This window comes from Mus musculus, chromosome Y (assembly GCF_000001635.26).
Source record: "Mus musculus strain C57BL/6J chromosome Y, GRCm38.p6 C57BL/6J".
Taxonomy (NCBI): Eukaryota; Metazoa; Chordata; class Mammalia; order Rodentia; family Muridae; genus Mus; species Mus musculus.
Genome location: NC_000087.7, coordinates 13572292 through 13591018, shown reverse-complemented (window position 1 = coordinate 13591018; position 18727 = coordinate 13572292).

Below are 18727 nucleotides of genomic sequence, written 5' to 3'. Positions count from 1 at the left end.
TGACCATTGCCTGGACACTCAAAGTTGTTACACAGGGTATGTATATGGGGAAAATTCTTGGAAGCTAGTGAGGAAGCGTCTGAATCATCTTACAGTTCCCAGTGGAGCCTAGGAACTTCCCATGATGACCATAGCTGAACTGGACATTTCTAACCTGGAAAATAAGACTTTGGGACCTCTACTTTAGGATCCAAGATTTTCACGATTTCCCCTCTGTTGACTGTGGTCTTAGAATGTCTCATTCTGAGAAGAGGTTCTCAGAACTCTTCTATTCCCAAGATGCTTCTCGCACTCCTTGCTTTTTGAAGTGGCCAAGAAAATTACCCCATGTGAGGCTCAGTGAGCTTCAGTCTTTTCCTTATATGGCCTTAGATCTTGGTGACATCTGCAAGGGAGACCATTAACTACTGTATTTGACCAAAGGAAGGTGACAATTTCCTTTATACTAAAGGTGAAATTAGATATGCTCTGTTGAATCCTCAAGCATTCTCTTATGACTTTGAAGTATATCAAATGTATAATCTCTAAATAAGAAAGATTCAAGCTTTTCACCTTTTATAAGGATGGGTATGTGTGTTGGAGGCCTCATATCAGCAGGTGCATTCTGTCTCTTAGTTGGGCCAGAGTTTCAGACATCTTGGGGGAACAGTTTAATTGAGACAGGGATCCTACTACAGGAATGCCTTTTTCTTTAATATCTTTCAACCTCATTAATTCAACAACAGGGGTCAGATGCTTCAGTCTATTGATTGGGTGAAAATATCTGCATCTGAATCATTAAGCTGCTATTTGGGTCATTAGGAACATTTCTTAAACTTGTTGTATGTGTGTGTGTATGATAGCTAATGAAAAGAAAATCTCTAAATATATATATATTGTATATTTTAACAGAAATATAATGTTGGTTCTAGGGCCCCTATTTGCATTCAGTTCAAGATACAGGCATTAATCAGTGTTTCTCTGTGTTTCTTATAATGATTGTGGGTAACTGAAATAAGCAAAGCTAAACCAAACCAAACCAAAAGAAACAACCGCATCTATACATTGTCTTGTCTTCTACTGATTCACAAGTTGTTAAAGTCCATGCTCTTGGATGTAACTACAGTTTGGAATTGTCTTCCCCCTACTCTGACTCAGAATAACAGTTTGCATTAGCTCAGATACCTTATTTTGTAATCTGAGTGCATGTGTGATTTAGATATGAGTTGATTGCTAAGAAAAAGCACAAACTGTGTAGGAAAGTGAATGAATGTTGCAGATGACATTCCAATATCATCCCCTTTGTAGGAGAGAATTTAAGAGAATCTTTATTCATATTCAGTGTTAGAGGAGTATATATATATTGAGAGAGAGAGAGAGAGAGAGAGAGAGAGAGAGAGAGAGAGAGAGAGAGATTTCATCACAAAGAATAGAATATTGTTGAGCACTGATAGAAATTTTAGTACTTATATTGTATATTGCTTTTGCAGAAGACCTGCTTGCAATACACAGCCTCTGTAGGTTTCTGAATTCAGATACTTGTACTAGGAATGCTAGGATGACTGTACTTATGAAGAAATAATGAGCAGGTGAAACAATCAGATGCAAATGTATGGAAACAAAAAATGGACAGAATCTGCTGAACCATTGGTTTAATTTGAGAAAGACTGAAGGAGGGTGAGGAGGACCAGCTGTCTCAACTACTATGGACCCAGAGTTCTCCCAAATGCTAGACAACCAAACAGGGAGCATATGCGAACTATCAGAAAGTCTCTAAAACATACACAGAAGAAAATCTGCTTGATCTCTATTCAATCAGAAATGATGCACCAAATTCTCAACAAACTAGAGACACCAAGGTGTTTAGAGATCCAGTAGGGTGGGGACTTGCCCTTGGAGACAGGGGATGGGCAGTAGATATGGGATGTGGAACAGTAGGAAGGTGGACAATGAATGAATTAATTAATAAAAAATAATAGTGCCACGTAACCAGGTCCCCTATATTCTAATTCTGCAATCTGAATCCAAAAAAACTCACATGTTCCCATAATAACATACTCAATATATATTTATATATATAATTGAAATTTCATGATTTTGAACTTTATTTTAAAATAAAATTCACTGAAACACAGATTTTCTTTCATTCGACTCATTTACACAAATTTGCTCTCCTAGTGTACCCAAAATATAGGTTATTCTTCATATAAAATGCCAAAAATCTACTAAGGTAGCTTTCATCTGGATTCACTCCAATTTTATCATTCATTAGAATGTAATCTGGATTTATTTGGACATGAATTAAATTTATATTTAACATTCACTTATTGGTGTTAGGTGGAGGTAAGTTAGAATATCAGGGTCATGTTGGTTTTCATTTCTCTACTGATATGATCATTGATTTCAATAAACAATACCATGCTGGGGGCTAGAAAGATGGCTCAGTGGAGTTCATGCATTTCCCTACCTTTGTAAAATTCCAGGCATGTCTATTCATATCGGCAACATTGTGGGGTGGAGACAGGTAGATATCCCAATAGTGTATTGGCCAGTCAAACTAGTCAAAATGGTGAGAGTGTTTCACTCTAAGAGAGCAAGTGTTGAAGACATTCTACATATTACTTAACATATGTGTATGTGTGACATCAGACTTGGGAACAGAAACTGCACTCATATACAGACACTAATCACCCTACCATACCACCTATGAAACCTTGAGTTCCGCAGATCTATAACCCATGTGTCTCTATGAAATAGGAAGTTTTATACTCTCATTGTCTTGATAATCCTGTTTTCTGTCAAATGCTAGAAGCTAAACCAATGTATTCTCAGACTCTGGATGATACGTCATAACTTTTGGTCTTTCTGGAATAGCAACCAACTATCAGCAGAGACACTTTTCAATACCCTGACTTCCAGGTTCAGAAATTCAGTCCATTATCATCAAGGTAGGAATATGGCAGGATCCTGGTAGGCATGTGCATTTGGAGCTGAGAGTTCTACATCTTCATCTGAAGGGTGCTAGGAAATGATTAGCTTTCAGGCAGCTAGGCAGAGGGCATTAAAGTCCATTTTCACAATGATAAATTTCTTTCAACAAGGCCAAAATTACTGCAACAAGGTTATTAGCTCCAAGTAGTGCCACTCCCTGGGCCAAGAATAGTCAAAATATCAAATGTGTTTTTGAATGTTTGTGTTTGTGTTAGTTTGGGTTTTATTGCCATCATGACCAAACCAGACAACAAACACAAACGGAGAGAGACAGAGAATGAGAGAGAGTGAGAGAGACAGAGAGAGAGAGAGAGAGACAGAGACAGAGACAGAGACAGAGACAGAGACAGATTGAATTGAAGAGTCTCCAGGAACACAGTAAATCTTGAACACTTTGTAACTTATTTTCAGAGGTTTAATCCATTATTATAATGACTGGAAATATGGAAGCATTCAGACAGACACAATGCTTGAGAAGGAGCTGAGAGTTTTACATCTTGATACACAAGTAGAAGATGGAGACTGTGTGTCACACTGGGGACAGCTTAAGCATAGCCGATCTCAAAGTCCACAAGCACAGTGTTACATTTCCTCCAACAAGGCCACATCTACTCCAACAGGGTCACACATACTTCAACAAGGCCACACCTACTAACAGTGCCACTCCTACTGGCACTATTTGTTCAGGACCTTTAAAAGTATTCTTAAAACTGTTCAATGGACAAAAGGTAACTTTAATGAAATAAGTACAGAACGATTGAAAAAATAAACTGGAATATGGATGTCTTGGTTACTGTTCTATTGATGTGAGACATCATGACCACATCAAATTATAAGATGAAATATTTAATTGTGGTCTTACAGTTTCAGAGGGCAACTCCAGGACATCATGGTAAACACCATGGCGACAGGCAGGCACACATGTATAGAGCAGTAGCTGAGAGCTCACAAACAATACTCCAGAAAACAAACACAAATAGAGAGAGACAGAGAATGAGAGAGAGAGAGAGAGAAAGTGACAGAGACAGAGACAGAGTGACAGAGACAGACAGAGGCAGAGGCAGAGACAGAGAGAGAGAATGAGGAGAGAGAAAGATATAGAGAGAGAGCCTGTTTTTTTGTTTTTTTTGATAGTTCAAAGAATAGTGACAAATCTCCTTTAATAAAAATACAAATCCTAATTCTTTCTTAACATCCCACCACCTGGAAAACTAACACCTTTGAATATTTGAGCTTCAGTGGGCCAATTTTCCCTGAAGATTTTGTACTGGAAATCTATAAAGAAATTAATGTTTTAAAAAGTACGGATGCAGATCTTAGAGTTTGATGGCTCAGCTTTTGACATACAGGCATGACAATGAGAGTTTGACCCTCAACACTATACCCTCCAAGAAAACCAATAAAATTAAAGATTAATCATACAGAATTATTGTTTGGAATATACATCATATACAAAATGTTAACATAGATTACTTGCTATACAATCAATTATACTTTCATTGAAATACTTACACTAAGAAGGAAATAATAAGTTTGAACATATTACAGTGTATCTCCAATTACTTCTTCAGAATTTGCATTCTAATTATCATTAGTTACTGAAGATTCTGTTTTTGTTTGGTAATACAACAAGATATATAAACAATTATTATTATTATTATTATTATTTTTTTTTTTTGCAAATATTAATGAAATACTTTTCGCCTGACTGGTCTTATATTTTAATGCTACACAAAGAAGCTCTGCATTCAATCTTCAACAATGAAAAAATAAATAAATAAAAAATAAAATTTAAGTATAAAAAATATAGAAGACATGTTTCCTTAGGCCCCAGTAAATTTGTTAGGCTGAGTACTTCATTTTCAAGGCCAGTCCAAACTGCACATGTGCTAAGATAATACTGAGATACAGAGTTAGAGCTTACCTTCCTATACCAAAACAACACATACATAAACACAGCCTTCCCTGAATCATGTCTGAAGTACCAGCTCTTCTGAGGTTGAGAGGAGCCTCTGGATTTGGAAGCACTTTGGCGCCTATATATGCAAATTTTGGAAATCTGGCCTTTCAAAACCAGGAAAAAGGAAAATGAAGACTGGTCTTCAGTTTGTTTTTTTGAATTCCTGGTGGGCAGCAGCAGTACAGAAAGGGATCTAGTCTGTTTCCACCAGTAACTGACCGCCAGTTTACTCACAACTCACATCCCCAGGCCCCAAGAATACTTTTAGGGTCTCCAATTCCCTAGCCTTCCTGGTTTCAGCTAGGTGATAATTTGTTCAATCTCCTGCCCATAGCGAAAAAGTTCTCTGTTTTTCTTGGGTAAAGTGGATTGTGAACCCAGAAGCATTAACCACAGGAGTCCAATGAGGGTCACCTGCTCTCCTTTCTCCTTTAGTAACACCTCCATCCCTCCACCATCATCCCACTGGGACCCCCAGCTGAACCAGGATTAACCATCTTTCAACAGTTCACTGACTCCCTCCACCGAGACTTCTGCCTACCATGCTTCCTCAAGAACTTTACTTCCTCAGGAACTCAGCTTCCTGGCCACCACAAAGCATACTGAGTAACATTGTTTGGACAGCAGGAAAACAATCTTAGCCAAACCCATTGCTGATTGTTCCTGTTTACACATTCCTACAAAGGGTGAGAGAGGATTTATCAGTCATCTGTCATCACAGTAGCAAAAAGGTGGTAGTATTTTAGCTTCCACTTCTACTCTGTGTTTTTCCATTTTTCAAGTTTGCAATAAAGTTACTATTATTCTGAGATGAATGCTTTTGCAAAAAACATCACATCCAATGAAACTGAATTCTATCATCAACTAACTTCTGTGACACTCTCGAAGCAGAACAATTCTTCATTGAAACTGTTGATCAATGACATCATGGATAGGCCATCTTAATAAACACCCATTCCTTAAGTGAATGTACCCTGTTACCTGTGGCCTGAGAATGACAACAATCACTCAAATCAAATAGCTTTGTACATAGCAGGAAATTAGTATCCAAAAATAATGCCTACAGTTCATTCTGTGCTGCAGCAGATATGTCAACTCTTCCCTTAGCTACTATGGAGGTAAAATACTTTGGTGATGTGAGGGACATTCAAGTACAGCCTTATTACAATGAAATCCAGTGTCCATAAACTATTCTTCTTTTTTTCTTTTTTTTTTTTGTATCACAGTAAGCCAAGATTTTATATTAATTTTATATTTATTAGATACTTTCTTCATTTACATTCCAAAAGTCCCCTCCCGCCTCCCCTCTCCCCCCTCCTTGATCCCCAAAATACCTATTCCCACCTCCAGGCCCTAGTAGTACCTGAGCTGAGGCATATAACCTTCACAAAACCATAGGCCTCTCCCCCCACACATGGCCTACCAGGCCATCCCCTGCTACACATTCAACTAGAGACATGAGCTCTGGAGGTACTGGTTAGTTAATATTGTTGTTCTTATTTAGGGTTTCAAACCACCTCAGTTCCTAGGGTACTTTCTCTAGCTTCTCCATTGGGGGTCCTGTGTTCCATCCAATAGATGATTGTGAGCATCCACTTCTGTATTTGCCAGTCACTGGACTAGCCTCACACAAGACAACTTCAGGGTCCTGTTAGCATCTTCTGTAAGTCAAGATTTTTAAGATCTACTAAAAACAAAACAAACAAACAACAAACAAACCAAAAGACTATTTATGTTCACCAAAAAAACTAATAGTGATATATTATTTTAATATATCATACAGTTAATATATTTGGAGTTATTTAAAATTTATGAGAAAAATGTATTTTCAGGATTGCTGCAGACAAACATATCAATAAGACTATTCAATTGATTGTTGTTTTATATCAAACAACTATTTTAATATTCATTTTTATTGTTAAATATTTTATAAATATTAAGTAACATGATAAAAATGAAAGGTTTGATAGGTTTTGAGTGGGCATCAGCTGGAGGAGTTGGGGTACAAAATAAAAAGAAGAATGTGATGTAAGTCTGTTTACTCAAAATATGTTTTTAGTTGTTAACAAATTCAGATAAATTAAAATTATGTATATTTTCTTATCATAATGCAATAAAAATTAAATCAAAACATATTTCTAGAACTGGTGGGATTGCTCAGCAGTTATGAGAAGGGGCTGTTATTTTACAGTTCCTGATTTCAATTCCCAGCAATAACATGGTGGCTTACTACCATATATAAAGTGATCTGATGTCCCCTTCTTTCATGAAGGTGAACCCATAAACAGAGCACTCATACATTTTAAAAATGATAGACTTAAAGACATTAAAATGTTTATATTATTATTATTATTATTATTATTATTATTATTATTATTATTATTGCTAAAGTGCCTAACTACTTCCTTTCATTTCTTTTCACCAAACCAGCCTTGAAAATCTAATGCACAAGTAGGAAAACACTGCAAGTAAATGGGCGGAATGCTCTAGGATACATGAAATACACACTAGACTAGTTGAAAAAATGGAAAAACTAGCTGTTAAGAGCAACTGTTGGTTGGGCAGTGGTGGTTCATGCCTTCAATCACAGCACTTGGGAAGCAGAGGACAAGGATTTTTGAGTTCAAAGCCAGCCTGGTGTAAGTTCCAGGAAAGACAGTGCTACAATGAGAAGCCCTGTCTTGAAATTTAATAATAATAATAATAATAATAATAATAATAATAATAATAATAATAATAATAATAATAAAACAAAAAAGAAAAGAAAAGCACCTGTTCTATGCAGAGGACCAGGCACAAAGCACTCACATTGTGGCTCATAACATATGCACAATCACAGTTTCAGAGAATTAGTGCTCTCTTGCGGCATAAGTGAGAGAGAGGGGCTTCTCAGCCTAGCACATAAGTGAGAGAGGTGACCTGGGCAGCTAGCACATAAGTGAGAGAGAGGCCCTGCCCAGCCTAGCACATAAGTGAGAAAGAGGGCCTGCAAGGACTAACATCTAAGTGAGAGAGAGGTCCTGGGAAGCCTAGCATATAAGAGAGAGAGGGGCTCTGGGCAGTCTAGCACATAAGAGAGAGAGAGAGGACATGTGCAGCCTAGCACTTAAGTGAGAGAGAGTGAGAGAGAGGCAGAGATAGAGACAGAGACAGAGAGACAAAGAGAGAAAGAGAGAGACAGAGAGAGAGACAGAGAGAGACAGAGAGAGAAAGAGAGAGACAGAGAGTGCCTGCCCAGCCTAATGCCTAAGTGAGAGAGTGGGCCTGAGTGGCCAAGCACATAAGTGAGAGAGAGAGGGCCTGCACTGCCTAGCACACTCTTCTAATCAAGCTGAGGACTAGGAAAGTAGAGACAGGAGAGTACCAGGGGTTGAAGGAAATGTGCATGCTCCCTTCTGAACTCTTAGGGCAGCATAGACTCTTCTGGTGTGCGTGTGTACATGCAGAAGTCCACATTATTAAATGTTTATGCACATAAATAAATAAAAAAACCAAAAATGCGTACAAGAGCCTCTACAGCTGAAATTAAGTTGAGCCATTTGCTGTATTTCATATGTTTCATATTTGTCCTAGATTTTCAAGTTTGTAAGCACTTATCAACCAACAAACTGGAAATCATTTGTCTTAAAGCCAGTGGCTTATTCCCACCTTCTAAAATCTCCCTTCAAAGTGTTGGTACTTGGTATTCCATGAACGCATGTGCAGGGTGTATTTAGCCAATCCACACAGTCCTTTGGTGAGACCTGTTTGCTCCAGCTGGCATCACAAAGGATCCTCTGAGGCTTCTGTCCGGGTCTGGCTCCTGACAACTTTTTTTTTTTTTTTTGCCATTGAGGAGCTAAGCACAGAAGGGGGCAGTTGTGACAGTGTTCTCCTCATACATGACCTATAAGTGATAATCTGCCCTGATCAGGGTTGTTGTACAGTTAATCGAGGTGTGACAGGGTGGGGAATCTCAGGCCCAGGAGGCCACTAAGTGAGGAAAAGCCTCCTGATCGCCATTTCCTGTGGAATCTGAGGGTGAATGGAAGGTGGAGGACCGTATTCATGGAAGAGGATTGAACAGGTCAGGGCCATAGAGAATTGGGAACCCTTGGAAGAGAAAAGCTTTGGGCCTGGGGATAGGATCAGAGAACCAGCTGCAGGACTGTGGGTCAGGAAACAGGGAGCCATGGATGAGATGCCTTGGCGCTTGTCCTGTGTGCTGTACAGGATCCCTTAGAAACACACTGAGGATTCCTCCCTCCTCACTGTCTTCTCTATGGTGTGTTCCTTTGGTATAGACTGTATGAACATTGCAGACAGTAGAATGGCATAGGAAGATGAATGAAAAGAAGAAGAGGAGATATTGTAAGAGATTCATAAGTCATTGGGAATGGATTCTGACCACAGATCCTTCTGTCCCAATCTCCCATGTATTGGGATTAAAGACTTGCACCACCAAGTTCAGCTTTTTCTCTCAGTTTAGGTTCTGTAGGATGGGATCTATCTTTGTAGTTTCAGCTGGCCCAGCTTGGTCTGGACTTTAACTTACAACCTTCAGATGTTTGAAATCCTCGGCTTCCCCAAATCCCTAATTTCTCCAATATAAGGTCTTTCTGTGTGGGTGGTGGTGGTGGTTCATGTTTTTTTGTAGACTTAGTGGTGGATCTTCTTGATATGAATATACAGTTACCATGTTCTTTATCTTTCTGGATAGCACTGTGCGTTTACGTAAGACTGAGATAAACTGGTAAACGGAATTGCTGATGTTTTGTTTAAAAATAATCTGTGGGAGATAGGACCAAAATTCAGATGCCTCAAAGGTTAAAGGATGTTGCTCATTGTTTATTGGGAGGAGGGGAGGACTCACATGTTGAAGGTTGGCCAGTTTTTGTTTTTTGTTTTTTTTTTAAACTGAGAAATGGCAGATTGATAACTTTGGTTCTAAAGGAGGTTTTTAAAGAAGTGAGTTAAAGAAGTTTTTAAAACAAGTTGTGAGGGAGAGGGACATGATAAATGGGATACATGGAGGAAATGGTACGGGTAAGTATATATATATGCATCACCATATTGAATATGTATACAGAACTCTCTGAAAAAGGCAATTGATTAAAAATATACATGTTAAGTAACTAAAGAAATGATCTTTCATTGAGCTAAAATAATTATTTGATGTTTTGTTATTTTTAATTATTTAAATGATACTTTTTAGTCAGGTAACTAAGTTCTTTTTTTTTCCTTTTTATTTTTATTGTTTGTTTTTTAACTAAGAAGACTACTGAGTTCTTAAGAGAAGAATGGCACTTAAGAAATTGATGGTGATACCAAAGGAAGGTTACTTATTACACTTGGACTTTGATGATGAGCACGATGACATAAAAGTTTCAGAGGAGGCTCTTTTGGAAGGTATAGCACTTCCAGTGTCAGGTATTAATTGTGTCCTGCAGTTCATTAGATTTTACCTAGTCACCTGAAATGGAGGAAGTCTTGTTAAGTTTACATATACTTCATTTCTAATTTTACCTATATCTATCTATTCCTATATACAAGGTTTAGCAGCACATATACCTACTCTTGGAACTATATCACCATATTTTGAGAAAGAAGAACTTTCTTGATTTTGCCTCAACAAAAGACCTGAACATTGTTCGTATAATATGTTTGCCAAACATTAATTTATCTCATAAAACCTTCAAATAAATTATTTCCTTTCTTTTTCTATTATATATTTTCCTTATTTACATTTTAAATATTATCCCCGTTTCTAGTTTACACTCCAAAAATCTCCTGTCCTCTCCCCTCTCCCCCATCTCCCCAACACACCATCTTACAATTCCAGCCCAGGTATTCCCCCATACTGGGGCATAGGATCTTTACAGGAAAAAGTGTCTCTCCTCTCATTGATGCCTGACTAGTCCATCCTCTGCTACATATAAAGCTGGAATCATATGTCCCATTGTTTGTTTTCATTGATTGGTGGTTTAGTCCCAGGGAATTGTGGGGTACTTATCCACACTTTGGTCTTTCTTCTTCAGTTTCATGGGTTTTGCATATTTTACCTTGCTTATTCTGAGCTTCAGGGATAATATCCACTCACCAATGAGTGAATATCATGTGTGATTTTTGTGATTGGGTTATCTCACTTAGAAAGATATCATACAGATCCATCCATTTGTATAAAAATTTCATGAATTCATTGTTTTTAAAAGCTGTGTAGTAATTCATTAAGTAAATGTACCATATTTTCTATATACATTCCTCTAAAGAGAGTCATCTGAGTTCATTTCAGCTTCTTGTTATTATACATAAGGCTGCTATGGACATAGTGAAGCATGTATCCTTATTACAAGTTTGAACTTCTGGGTATAATCTTATCAATTTTATGAGGTCCCATTTGTCCATTTTTAATCTTATAGCACAAGATATTGCTGGTATTTTTTTTCAAGAATATTCCCCCTTTGCCCATGTATTCCAGGCTATTCCCCACTTTCTCTTCTATAAGTTTCAGTGTCTCTGGTTTTATGTGCAGTTCCTTGATCGACTTAGACTTGAGCATTGCACAGGGGATGAGAATAGATCAATTTACATTCTACTACATGCTAACTGCCAATTAAGCCAGCACCATTTGTTGAAAATGCTGTCTTCTTTCCACTAGATGGTTTTAGCTCCTTTGTCAAAGATCAAGTGACTATAGGTGTGTGGGTTTATTTTTCTGACTTCAGTTCTATTTCATTTATATACCTGTCTACCACTAAACCTGTACCATGTAGTTTTTATCACAATTGCTTTGTAGTGCAGCTTGAGTTCAGGCATGGTGATTCCACAAGAGGTTCTTTTATTGTTGGGAATAGTTTTTCTTATACTAGGTTTTTTTTTTTGTTGTTGTTGTTGTTTTTTTAATTCCAGGTGAATTTGTAAATTGCCTTTTCTAACTCAGTAAAAAATTGAGTTGGAATTTTGATGGGGATTGCATTGAATCTTTAAACTACTTTTGGCAGAACACACATTTTTACTATATTAATCCTTCCAATCCATGAGCATGGGAGATCTTTCCATGTTCTGAGATCTTGTTTCATTTCTTTCTTCAGAGACTTGAAGTTTTTATCATATGTATCTTTCACTTTCTAAGTTAGAATCACACCAAGCTTTTTTATATTATTTGTGAGTATTGTGAAGGGTGTTTTTTCCCTAATTTCTTTCTCATCCTCCTTTTCCTTTGTGTAGGGAAAGCCCACTGATATGTTTGAGTTAATTTTATATTCACCTACTGCACTGAAGTCGTATATAAGGTTTATGATTTCTCTGGTGCATTTTTGGGTCACTGATACATGCTATCATATATTCTGGAAATAGTGATATTTTGACTTCTTCCTTTCCAATTTGTATTCATTTGATTTCCTTTTGTTGTCTAATTGCTCTGGTTAGGACTTCAACTACTATATTGAATAGGTATGAAGAAAGTGGGCAGTCTTGTCTCGTCCCTGATTTTAATGGGATTGTTTCATTTAGTTTAATGTTTCCTACTGGTTTGCTGACTATTTTTTTTTTTTTATATTAGGTATGGTCCTTGAATTCCTGACCTTTCCTGGACTTTTATTATGAATGGGTCTTGTATTTTGTCAAATGCTTTCTCAGCATCTAATGAGGTGATCATGTTGTTTTCGTCTTTGAGTTTGTTTCTATAGTGGATTAAGTTGAAAAATTTCCATATATTAAACGATCCCTGCATCACAGGGATGAAGCCTACTTGACCATGATGGATGATCGTTTTGATGTATTCTTTTATTTGGTTTGAAGGGATTTTATTGAGTATTTTTGCTTCGATATTCATAAGGGAAAATGGTCTGAAGTTTCCTTTCTTCATTGAGTTTTTGTATGGTTTGAATATAATTGTAATCTGGCTTCATAGAACAAATTCAATAGTGTTCCTTCTCTTTTGATTTTGCATAATAGTTTGAAGAGTTTTGGTCTTAGGTCTCCATGTGTAAGACCCTGAAGATGGACCTCCTCTCAAGTCCATTAAAGTCCTCAGATGAGATGGCCAGCACCCCAATGACTTGAGAGAAATCCACACCTGATGCAAACTGTAAGAGGTTTTATTATCAGCTAGCTAAGGACAAACTCCTTCCACTGTGCAGGGCAGGGGCGTATGACTCTAAGATGTGACAGAAGAGGGTTTTTATTAGCTAGCTGAGGAATTGAGATGAGTTGGGAGGAGAGTTTGGAGAGTTGGGAAGAGTCGGGAGGAGTGTTCTTCTCTGCCCAGATGTCCTTGGCAGAACTCCAATTTTCGAATCTCTAGCTGTAAGGCTCAGAAACCAAAATGCTTTTTGGTGGCTGTAGAGAACATAGAGCTTCTTTCTGGCTGTATTTTTAGAGATCAGGGAATACAAGCTTGGAGAATGTCCAGGGGCTTCTCCTTCCAGGGATAAATGCTCTAAGTTGTGGTCTCACATTTCCCACTCCTTCTAGTACATAGTTCTAATTTTATAAGTTAGAAAATTAAACCTCTGGCCCAGCTGCCAAATAAAGCCAACCTGAGGTCACAGCTTTAGGATTTGTAAGATTGAGAACCTCAGAAACCCCTTGAATGAGACGAAAGAGACTCTTGCCAGTGGGAGGAGGGAAGAAGGGGGGTTCCTGTGCAGTGCCCACTGTGTGTGAGCAGTGCCAGGCCAGTGGGCCATGGCAGGCCAGAAGCGGTTACATGCTGGAGCTGCGGCAGCAGGGCTTGTCAGAAGCACCAGGGAGCATCCTTTTGATCTGAGTTCAAGTTTGCCAGAATGGTGGCACCGGACCCGGACAGGATCTTCTGTTTGAAATTTATGTGGCACGAAGATGGTTCCTGGTTAGTATGTTTTTTTGTTTTTGTGTTTTTGTTTTTTATTGTGTTTCAGCATTTCCAAGGCATCTTTTCTGATCAATTGTAGGGCCTTCAAGTGAGCTAGTGGGGGTTCTGAAAAAGAAACATCAAGTTCAAACATTGCACCTGCTTCTGTTAAAAGAGGGGCGTCCCAAGTTGAGGAGTTTGAATGGTGTAAGTTTAAATTTCCCTGTGGTGTTCCATACTCAGAGCAAGACAAAGGGAAAAAGAGCTGCATAATCTTCTCTGTAGGTCTCTTAAACCAATTTAGTCAAGGTTTCTTTTAATGCTCTATTCATCCACTCTACCTGTCCTGAAGTCTGGCATCTATAAGAACAATGTATCTTCCAATGAATCCCCCATTGTCTGGCTAACCCTTGGCTTACCTGGACAATGAAGGAGGGGCCATTGTCTGATGAAAGTACCTTAGGGATGCCAAATCTTGGGAAATTTTCCTCTAATATCTTCTTTCCCATGGCATGGTTGTTCTTGTTATTAGTGGGGAAGGCTTCGACCAAGCCTGAAAAGGTGTTTACAAAAAAACAAATAGATATTTATTACTGTACTTGGCTGGTTTAACTTAAGTAAAGCTACTTTTCAGTAAGCTCATGGCCAGTCAACTCTTATCCACCTTCTGGGGGGGGTGTTCTTGTGGTGCCCAGCAATGGTGAGGGCACATGCTTGGCATTCATTAACAATCCCCTGGGCAACATCTGGCAATCTTATAACATAGCAGTTTGAGCTCTCAACATTTTCTTTGACCTTCTCAATTTCCAAGTGCATGAGGTGGTTTAGATTGGAGACATATTGTTACCTTTCTATTGTGGGCAGGACAGAGCAACCATCTTGGGTCCTAGAGACTCCCTGGGTAGTACACCCACATATATCAAGTATTTTGCCTGTTAATTTCTGATCTTCTGGAGTATAGTCAAAGCCTGCATTTTTGAGTTTATAATGGTCTTCACGTTCTTTATTTTATTTATTTATTTTTTTTAGGCCAGTCAGTTCAGGCATCAGATTTTCCTTCACTATGGCCTCATGGACTTTGTGGTGACAATGGCAATGTATGATGTCCAGTTTTTTTGCAAAGTGTATGGCTTCTAATAGTCTCAAGGTTTCCTTTTTATTTTTAATATCTTCCCCAGTAGATGTGAGTAGCATCCTTTTTCTACAGATACTACCATGCATGTGGCAAAGGCATACATGCTGTCTGTTTAGATATTGATGTTCTTTTCTATGGCCAGCTGCAAGGCTTGGGTAAGTGTGATTAGCTCTTCTCCCTGGACTGTCATTTCTTCAGTAAAGCTGCTTACACGGATGGTTTCTTTTCCGTTGACCACTGCTGGCACCACTTTTCTTTTACCTTCAATCAAAAAGCTGATACCATCTGTGTACCAATTGGGGCAACCTGACCATGGCTGGTCAGTGACTTCTTTCTTAGTTTTGGTTTCTTCTGCCAGGATGTCTATACACCTTCACTGGTAGGGAGTTGTCAGCTTCAGGCAGCAAGGTGGAAGGATTCAGGATAGCAGGGGTGTAAATTACACTCTCTCTACACTCTCTCAGTCAGAAAGAGGCTCTGATAATGGGTCCTGTGAGCATTAGTCATCCAGCAATCTGGCAGCTGCCTAACAATGCTTTCTAAGGCATGGGGGCAGAGGGGGGCTACTACTATAGTTCCTTGACCTAGAGTCAGTTTGTCAGCATCTTTTAGAAGTACTGGCACAGCAGTGATATCTTTTAAGAAAGACAGCCATCCACTGGGCATTGGGTCTATTTTTTTTTTTTACAAGTAGGCCACAAGTCTTTTCTATGTCCCCAGAGCTTAGTTCAGGACCTATCTCACTATTTCTGCTCTTTTATCTAAATAGAGAGTGAATGGCTCGGTCACATCTGTCAGGACTAGGGCTGAGGCACTAAGCACGATTTTTTAATCTTTTTAAAGGCCTCTCCATATATGGGGTCCATGAGAAAGTCCCAGTCTCTTTAGTAAGGGGGGGTTATTAGGGAGTGCCAGGTGGCAAAGCCTTGCTTTTTAACTGGTAGCAACAGAGTATTCCAGGAAGAATGACAAAGGACCAAACACGCCTAGTTCTAAGAGCCTTTGAAGGTGAGGTCTGATGCCCTCTCTGGCCTCTTTGCTCATGGTGTATTGTTGTGCCCCGAAAGGAATCTCACCAGTTTTCAATGTCACAATGATGGGGGGGCACCATTTTTGTCTCAATTATACCACCAGTCTCTGTCCAGGCTGTTGGATATCTCTCTAAATAGGACCATTCTAGTACTTTTCTTGACGGGGCTTGAGACTCATGTAATCTATATTCTTCTTCTAATTTTAAAGTTAAATTTATAGGGACAGGCTTGCCAAGGGATTGAAGTTCCTTCCAAAGAGCAGCTTATTTGGGATTTTAAATATGCTAGTATGTCTCTCCACAACAATGGGGTGGGGCTTGAGGAATGATGAGGATGGAATGAGTTACTTGGCTTATTCATAGATTAACTTTCTTATCAGTGGTCTAAGAGTATGGTTTCTGACCAGTAGCCCCGAATACTAAGGATTTCTGGGTCCTCAATTTCTCCAGTGGCTCTGTCAGGACTGAAAACTCTGCTCTGATATCATGAAGGGAAGCCATAAGGGTCTCTTCCAAAGCAGGGGTTACCCTAGTGTCACGTAGGGTGTCTGTTCCCCATATCATGTAGTCATCATCCTCTGAGAAAAGGACTTAGGTGGTCTGGTATCTGTCTCTTTCTTGGGGCAGTCTCTTGCTCAGTGTCCCTTTTCTTTACAGTACCCACATTGCAAATAAGTCCTACCCTCCCCAACTTGTGCTTGGGTTATAGTTTTTGGTGACAGCAATAGAAACATTAAGACATTCAACATTACATATGTGATGGCCTGTCTACAATCTGTAGATCCAGTGAAGTTAGGTATAGAGGAAGGACTTGGGTGCATACATGGATGCCCATGGTATGGAGAAATAGAATGGATTTTATTAGTGTACAAAGGTGGACAAGAAGGAGAAGATCAGGTGGCATGGTGGAGGGAGATGGGGTTGAATAAGGAAATGCAGGAAGAGATATTTGAAAGAGAAGTATTTGATGAATGATGACCGAAAGGGGGAGGAACTGGAGAGGATGGGAGGTAGTAAAAGAACCGTGGGGAGTAAAATTTGGGGGGAATGTAAGCAGGGTCTATTAAATGAGAAATTAATATTATTTTTAATTTTATTAGAATATTAAGCATGGCAGAGGGGCTCCCCGGAATGTACATTTTACCTCCAAAATACTGGGCTTTGATGGATTCTTGGCGAGGTGAACCACTTAAAGCTCTTACCACTCTTAAACACTTAAAAGCTGGTACTACTCTGTTACCACTCATGCTGTTGTAGAGTTTCTCTCTACTTGCTGCCCTCACATCACATTCCTCATAATCTATGGATTGTATGAAAATATAAGGGGGGTTCCAGCCCCTCACTGGGCAATATCATTGCCACCCACAGTGTTATTTAGATCTAACTTTCTCAAGGATTGCAGCTGATGCAGATTTATACTTCAACCACAATCTTGGAAAGAATTACTACAAAAAACATGCCTTTTTTTTTCAAAGTCAGGCTGGTGTTCAGATGATTATTATTTCCTTGTACCTATTTCCTCATTCTGATTCCTGATATGATTTAAGAAAAACATGGTTAATGAACAGATGTGCACCCTGAGGATTCAAAGTAGAAAGGGATGATAGGTTTTTATATAAAAGTTTAGTTTTGTGATTCTTTTAAGATTTTTGAAGGATTAATTTTTGAGATAGATAAAAACTAATCCTTTCTGTATAACAGCAAATTTCAGTCTACCAGTAAGAGAAACAGGCTGAAATAAAAATTACCCTACTTGCTTACAACTTGTTAATCTATAACAAGTTTTTTAGTTAGAAATGCGTGTTGGTTCTTGGGAATAATATTGGATATTTATAAACATAATTTATAAATAGCTCATCATAAAAGTATAGTGAGAAGATGCTTCTCCTTATACATACTCATAATTATTCACTAGAAGAAAATAGAAAGTAACCAGTATAAATTTTATACTAATTGAAAGATTGTGCAGAGATATATAAGCAGTGTGAGAAAAATAAAGTTGGTGCTTTGTTCCATCCACCAAATGTGAGTATATATTTAAAGAGGTTGAAGCTTTGCACTGTCCAACAAATGTGTGTGTGTGTGTGTGTGTGTGTGTGTGTGTGTGATGGTTTGTGCTTCTTAAAGCTTGCTTCTTCTACCATGTATGTAAATGTGTCTTGCCTGCTTTATATGCCATCTAACCAACATCCCCTCCTTGAATCACTGAACACTCTATCACAGCTACTCTTGGAAAGACAGAGAGACAGCAAACACACAGAGCCCTACTGGGCATAACTAACTTGAACATGTGTGAGACCACCCACCTCCTCCAGTGACACCCTTCCTCCAACAAGGAAACACCTAGGCCAACAAGGTTAATCATCCTAATACAGCCTATGGGCCGATGGGAACCAATTACATTAAAAATACCACACCTACCTAGCTACATGCATGCATATATTCATGCATAAGAGATAAACAGAGAAAGAGGGTGAGAGAAATAGAAAAAGAGAGAGTGATAGGTAGATGATAGAGAAATAGTTGCATACATATCTATATAAATACATTCAATCATTACTTCATACATACATACATACATGCATACATACATACATACATACATACATTGATGACAGATAGACTGATAATTATATGTGAAATTAATCTAAACACTAAAGACATGGTGCCCTTTAATTCACACGCACACACTCTGAGCACTGTTTACAATCCTCAATTAAGACATAAAGGTTGGACATTCGAACTACAAAGACATATACAAACAAACCCACAAAACCCACAATGTTCATTTGGTGTGCATAGATTTGATTAATATCTAGG